The sequence below is a fragment of the Phaseolus vulgaris genome, chromosome 2 (genome assembly GCF_051622355.1).
Source record: "Phaseolus vulgaris cultivar YP4 chromosome 2, ASM5162235v1, whole genome shotgun sequence".
NCBI lineage: Eukaryota > Viridiplantae > Streptophyta > Magnoliopsida > Fabales > Fabaceae > Phaseolus > Phaseolus vulgaris.
The window spans coordinates 19,249,781-19,257,128 of record NC_143499.1 but is presented as its reverse complement, the minus strand read 5'-3'; the positions used below and the strand labels follow the sequence as shown (position 1 = coordinate 19,257,128).

Sequence of the window (7,348 nt, the reverse complement as noted above, 5' to 3'; positions counted from 1 at the left end):
CATAACATCATCTTTGATTGCTAATCTATCTTCCAACTTTTGCATAGCTTCATCTTTAAGAGCAAGGGCTCGTTTTTCTTCTTTTAACTCATGAAGAACATAAGCTTTATGAGTAGAATGTGGTTTGGAAGATCCAGCACTTGAATATGTATCCATTGGACAAAGAAAACAACAAACACAATAGCAAACAATATTAAGAAAAACAAGGTTAGCAAATAGAACAATTATAGTGATGTACTGAAAACTAAAAGGCACTCAAGTCACTCCAAGAAAGAATACTTCCCTCAACCAGTCTGCTCTTGAGGTCTTGGTAACTCTCAAATGAAATATGTCAAAGCAAAAACACTCTTTCTCAAAGCCAAAACACCACAAACTTAAAGAACAATAAAAGACAAGCAAGAAAAGGTGTAAACAAGAAATGATATATCAAAAGGAATACAAGATATATGACAAACTCAAAGAATAGTGAAGAAAACACAACAAGAAAAATAAGGTACTCAATTAAAGGATGGCACACAAAAGAAACCTAAAGAAAAGCACTCGAATAGATGAAGAAAACAAAAACAGAACTACTGGAATTTTTTTATACATTGTGCGTGACTTTACAGATTTATATGGAACTGTATAATTAAAACTGGATTATAAAATTTAAACCACAAAAATTTCAAGATCTTATCTCAAAAATGGCACTGGAATTACACAAAAAACGTAAGCCAATTAATTGTGATAAATTTTGCAAAATCACTGCCAGATTACCGTATTTTTTGTGCCATAATTACACAGTGGACGTATTTCATTTATCATTTTTTTTGTACTTGGAATTTTGATGTACTTATTTTTTCTACTTTTTTATAACACTTTTAAGAACTCAAATCCATAATTTCAGAAATTTCCTGAAAGCAAAGAAATTGCAATAAATCGAAACAGTCAACACGTTTTCAAGAAACCGAGGAAACCTAACTGGAATGAAAAACAGAATTAGGAACTTCAAAAGACATAATAGAAGTGATGTTTAAGAACTTGTATAGGTCTATTACTCAAGTATGAACTCAAAACTAAAAAGAAAAAGCACCAAAGGATCAAGAAAACAAACACATAAAACTGTACTCAAAACAAAATCAAGAAACAAAAATTATCAACAAAAGGACTACATAGAATTGATAACATTTTTGGAGAAACATGACTTTGACAAAACTTATAAGGATTCAAAAATCAAAATGACACAAACACAATGTAATAAGAACAAGAAAACAGCAAGAAAACTAAAAAATAAACCTAAAACAGAAAGGTAAAGACAGGAATGTAAAGTTCTTGAATTAAATGTGCCATAACAACTCAAACACACACAAGAACAAACCTAAGACTCATGATACCACATGATATGATTCCAATAACATGATAGATATATAATATGAACATGTTATGGATTCAACAAGAGTTGGAATATGATTACGCACTTTTTAAGAATTGGATCAATGTTCTTATCATTCAAGAACTCACCAAAACACAAGTAACCAAGCCAAACTCATATAGAAACCCATAATATGGCATATGAACCGATTAAAACAAGAGAGAACACAAATGAACCGATTAAAACTCAAGGAAACTCAATAAAAATCACAAGAACAACAAACTAAAAGGCACTGCATTATAAAAACACAAAAGAAGCAAGTTCTACCAATTGAAATGACTAGAAACATCAAAGACATGTTTTAAAGTTTGTTTTGGAATGGAAATGGATGAAGAAGATGAAAAGAACTAGGAAACTTATGTGGTTGGAGCTCTTGGAGATGTGCACGCCACTTGAAGAATGAAAGGCTTCAAGATGAGTGTAGTTGCCGCCACTTGAGAGTCCAAGAATCCACTCAAGATAAGACACTACAAAAAAAAAATGTATATTGTGGCGGTTATTTTCGTATAAACTGGCGTTTATAACCGCCGCAATATACGCTTGTGGCAATTTCCCAAACCGCCATAGAACTGGCCGCCACAAAGTTTAATGTGGCGGTTTTACGCTACCCGCCGCAACACCCGCCACTTTAAACATGGTGTAAATAGTGGCGGTTTTTATATGTAAGTAGTGTCAGTTATAACTGTCACAATTTACATTCATTGGAAAAGATTTTGGCACCATAATATACGTAAGTAGTGTCAGTTATAAATGTCGCAATTTACATTCATTGAAGAAGATTCTGACGCCATAATATACATAAATAGTGACATTTTTAACTGACGTAATTTTAATTCTGAATAAATAAAATTTAACCACCACTTTTTTATAATATGTTTTATACAATTATAAAATTTAACCACCACATTTTTATAATCTGTTTTGTTCCGTCCGGTTGACCGGGACGTCTTCGTGCGCGACCTCAACCGTCAGCTATGGTCTCCTTCCCACTGGTTACCTGTGGAATCCTGCAAAAAAGAGGACAAAGAGGCGCCCTAGCGGCCGTTTGCACTCCGACGCTCAAGTCAGCCAGCAAGAAACACCAAAACTGTTCACCTCCGTCTCTGAGCACCGCGTATGGCACTCTGAAGGTGGTAAAAAAATAACTGTGTATTGTGTGTCTGTGTTCTCTCTTTCGGGCAAAGATATTCCCCAGTCCCTTGTTCGTAACCTTCAAGCACGAGCAAGCAACTAGAGAGTTCTGGTAAATTTGCCAAAAGTTCCAACCCTGTTTCCAACATTCTCCCCGCTATTTAAACTACCCAAGCATTAAAGCGCCTTTAATTACAAATATAACGCACTCAATCAGCGTATCTAATTAGAAAACGTAGCGCATTTAAGACGTTGAAACGCTTGGAAGCCATTTATAGTACCTGAATGCTCGAAACGGAAACTGTATTGAATGACTTTAATTACGTGGCACCTGACTAAAGGGTGTTTCTATTCTGACATGGCTGTCGTACACGTGGAGGGCCTCACGACGCCGTGACCCCATTTGGGGGCGTTTCTGCCCATCTAGGGACGTTTCTACGTGTGAGTCCTCCTGCTTGGGAGTGCTACTGCGCTAGGGGTGACTTTTTGGGTGCCAACTCATGCCCCCAATCATCCAGTCACTTACTTTGACAGCGTATCTGCCTTCCTCTCGTACCCTGCACCCGGTTACCCTGGGCGTGACCTTCCTCTTGGGTCGTATCTGTCCCAAAGGCGTCTCTGGGGCGGAAGGGGTACTTCACGAGTCAGGCAGCCCTACACTGATGCTATCACTATGGCCTTGAAGCCACCTTTTCCTTCTCTTTATCGCTCCCCCGAGCTATCGGGACCTGAGGCCTTCCCACGGCATCGCTCCCTCCATGGTCTTTCCTACCCATGGGTATCGGGGAACCACCCTGTGGTTGCCTTGCTTTAGCACTGTTTGATCTGGCGACGCCCTGGTTGGGCGGCGCCTTCACCTAGGCGACGCCTTGTCTTGGCGATGCTGGCACTTGGCGTCTCTCCACCTAGGTGACGCCTTGCGTTGACTTTGACTCTCCAGTCGTTGACTTTGACCTTGACTTAGTTAAGGCCCGGATACGGGACAGTACATGTTTATAAAATTATAAAATTTAACCACCACTTTTTCATAATAAAATAAAATAATGTATAAAATTATAATCATCCATTCATTTCATTGAAAATTAAAGCACACATAATAATGTTCAAAAGTTTATATAATTGAAAATTAAAACACATAAAAAGTTCATACATTCCTAATCAAGTTTAAAATTACAACAAAGTTCAAGTAACATCAGTTCGGTAATTGTTCAAGTTCCACAACTTCCCATAGTGGCTCTGATGTGTCCACCGGAAGGGCTTTTGCTTCAGAACTTGGTACTGCTTGAAATCAGTGCGCACTATCCATCCTTTATCATAAGCCAAAGTGTGCCTATCCTTTTGAAACAGAGTGTTAATACGCAGTATACCTCTATGGACAACAATCCAAGCCCTCCTATTTCTTTAGGAGTGTAGAAAATGACATGTGGGAACCTGATAAAAGATACAGTGGAGCATATATTTGAACATTAAAACCCATTATTTATGAATAAAATATTAAGAAACAACTAATATACCTACCATAAAAAAAAGAAATAATTACCTGTTAGGCATCTTTGAGTTGAGCCCAATCTTAATACGAGCCTGAATTTTATTTTCACATTTAACTAGCAAATCTAACAGCTCTTGGGTATGCATAGTTTGCCTCTCGAAAATAGGTCATAAGCCCTGAAAACAAACAAAGACCATGGGAAACCAATGATGACCTCTTTACAGACTATCCACAATTCAGTTTCACTCACCAATTAAACTATATTTTCAACCATAATCATGATAAATTAGACATCCAAGGCCAGTAAAATATTCTTAAAGGCTTGAATGCATTGAAAAAAGGGAAAGATAAAAAGGAATTGGTATTGCTAAAAATAATCAACACTCACATGCTGAAAAGCAAGTTTGGATTATCCTTGCTGTAAATAGAAACAAAGTTGTTCTCCCACTCCAATGTTGAGATGCTTCGAGGAAGACGATTCTTCATATCCCAAAAGACATCCTCCCAAGATTGACTGAATTATACCAATTAAAATGTCAAACAAATTAAGAACCAAACGTCAATATATAATATATTATATATTAAACTGAAGTAAAAAAAGTTAACTAAAACAAACTTACTTGGAGTGATGGTTGTGAAGCTGTTAGATGATTGTAACAAACTTACTCCCTATATAACTATACATCACCAAGTTCATCCTTTGTTTTTGAAGAGGTAACATGGAGATATCAAGAAACTTACAAGTGTAACTTTATATCACATAAGGGTAAGAATATTCCAAACAAGTGACATCCAACTTAAATAAATCAATAAATATTCAAATGAACATTATAATCCATAGAATCTGGAAGAAATGACAAACTACCATAAGTATTGTTACTCTGCTTCTTTTTCCCACTCATACGGTTACTCTACATCATCATGATATGGGAAGGTGTCACAATCACACATGCCCACGGGAATCTAATCAATTACCACTACCTATTTTCCTACCAAATGTTACCATTTCTGTTACCAATAATTTTTTTATTGATTAAACTTTAAACATAGAACAATAATTTTTTTAAATGTGATCATCCAGAGATATAGTGCATACGAATATACAAAATTTTGTCAACAATAGAAAACCAATCAAGAAAGAAAATGCATCATACAATTGACAAGGTACAAATTTACTGTGTAAAAGAAGTAGAATCACTATCGTTCTGAAAACCAAGACCTATATTGTTGATGTCATCAAATCGAGGATCAGGTAAAAGGTCTCCTCTAGATTCTGCAAGAATCTACCAGTTACAGTCAAGTTAGACTTATACTTATGTGAGAAACAAACCTGTAAAGATTTTATTTTATTGAAAACTAGCAAAAGCTTATTTAAAATTTAGAAATATAGTTCAAAGATAATAAAACTAACATTTTATTTATCTATCTGAAAACCTATTATGATTTCGGATAATAATAAAATACCACAGCGCTAACAATAAAAAGAATAGAGTCATAGTTTCTAATAATCGATTATTCGTGTTGAGGCAACTTTCAAGTTAAAAATCATACAACACTACTTCTCCCAAGTATTAATATCACACTATCAACTCAATAAGATAGCTTTGCATATCCAAGGGACCCATACTATAAAGTAGATTGATCTTTAAAAAAAATGAAATGAAATGATACAAAGAAATAAGAGGTGCTCGTACCGTTGTCATACTTTTTACCATCCAAGTCTACATTCTCAACCATGAAAATATCATCAAAAATAAGTTCACCTTGTCCTTCAAAGCCAATTAGTTTCAGCTATTCAAACTCCAAAGCAGAGCAACAGCCTGACACTACATGTTGAGATTAGCACTAGAATTCAAAGGAAAAGCATTATACTATTTATGCCTGATAGAAAATTCAAATGTATGAGCATTATACTAATTATGCCTAACAAAAAATTCAAATGTATGAGCATTAAACAAGCCACAATGGCATTACTTAGATATCCAACCTCTTAACAACAATCACAATGCGATGGCATGATTCATCTAAGAAAAATAGTAAAACATCTCAACAATTACAAATTGACAACATCACATACATTTAATCTTCCAACTTCCACACCAGTATGATAACTAATTTCTAATTACAGTTTTGAAGACAAGACATTATAGTGTACCATCACTCTCCAGTTTTCTCCTATCTTTCCTCTCTTAACAAATAGCATATAATACAATGAAACAGTTGTTATATAGATGCATAACTTCTGAAATTGAAAAAAAATAAAAATGACGTTCTTGAATTGTTCACAGATTAGGATTATAATTCTTACTTGTTTGATGCACAGATTTTCAAAGACGTAGTAAATTTGTTAACTTAGGGTACTGACTCATGCATAAGGGCGTCAAGGGATTCTACGTAAGATCAGGAAGTGGCAAAAACTCCTGACTTGGGCATCATATTATGATCCTACATTCTCCTACTAAAACACTTGTACATGTGCATAAAAGCAATATAAATGTCATTTTAAAACAAGAAGAGGAGCGGTAACAAAGATCAATTGCTCAGAGTGAATCAACGCTAAGCAACCAATTAAAAACTTCTAAAAACATAATCAAATACGGATCAAGTAACGATTTGAATATCCAAATATTTCTAAAGGCACAATTAAAAACTGATAAAATGCTTATAGAATAGAAAAATTACTCATAAATAGATTACTTACCACGAGCCATTGTGACTGAGGCCATCTAGCTCCAGAACTCCCACTACCTGAAACATGACAGCAGTACAACAATACAGAATGAATCACAGACCACAACTCATTGAGGAGCAGAATGCAGGAAGATGGAATAGAAATTACAATAGAACCCTAACCTTATTTTTTAGAAGAACCGTAGAAGAATAAAATCAAAGGAAAAATAAATTGTAGGTGAACAAACCGCAGCTACCGAGCACGAGTACGCGTAAATTGGAAGAAGAAACGGAAGAAGAATCGCGAGCACGAGTAGGTGTAAGCTTGTTCTTGATTTTTAGATGTCAAAAGTTTGAGGTATTTTGAACGTAGGATGGGAACGTAGGGTTTATCAAGCATTCGGGAAAGTTGGGAATGAGGGATTTTTTAAATTAAGCTTTGAGTATTTAGATAAAAATAAATGCCGCTAATAATTTTTATTTTCTTTGAGATCTGTTTAAAAGTTTTGGAAGTGAAGGATAATTTTTATTTTTTTTAAATCTGTTTAAAAGTTTTGGAAGTTAGAGTGTGGAAATTAGTAATAAGAAAAAATTTGGAATCTTTTTAAAAGTTTTGGGTGATAAAAAAAAAGTTTTAGAAAAAGTTT

The 7,348-nt window shown here is 34.9% G+C and overlaps 1 long non-coding RNA gene across 5 annotated transcripts; it reads right to left on the bottom strand.

The window, feature by feature from the left end:
* Positions 1-3,639: 3,639 nt before the first annotated feature.
* LOC137810903 (uncharacterized) lies at positions 3,640-7,118 on the bottom strand. Of its 5 annotated transcripts, none has more exons than XR_011080986.2 (7): positions 6,885-7,118; positions 6,733-6,779; positions 5,726-5,876; positions 4,652-4,729; positions 4,420-4,545; positions 4,083-4,207; positions 3,640-3,973 (listed from the first exon to the last, which is right to left on the bottom strand). It is a non-coding gene; the product is annotated as an uncharacterized LOC137810903 (long non-coding RNA). The 5 variants fall into 5 exon arrangements; XR_016518494.1 differs by having other exon boundaries at positions 3,640-3,872; positions 4,652-5,314; positions 5,726-5,857; XR_016518493.1 differs by having other exon boundaries at positions 4,652-4,942; positions 5,726-5,857.
* Positions 7,119-7,348: the final 230 nt, after the last annotated feature.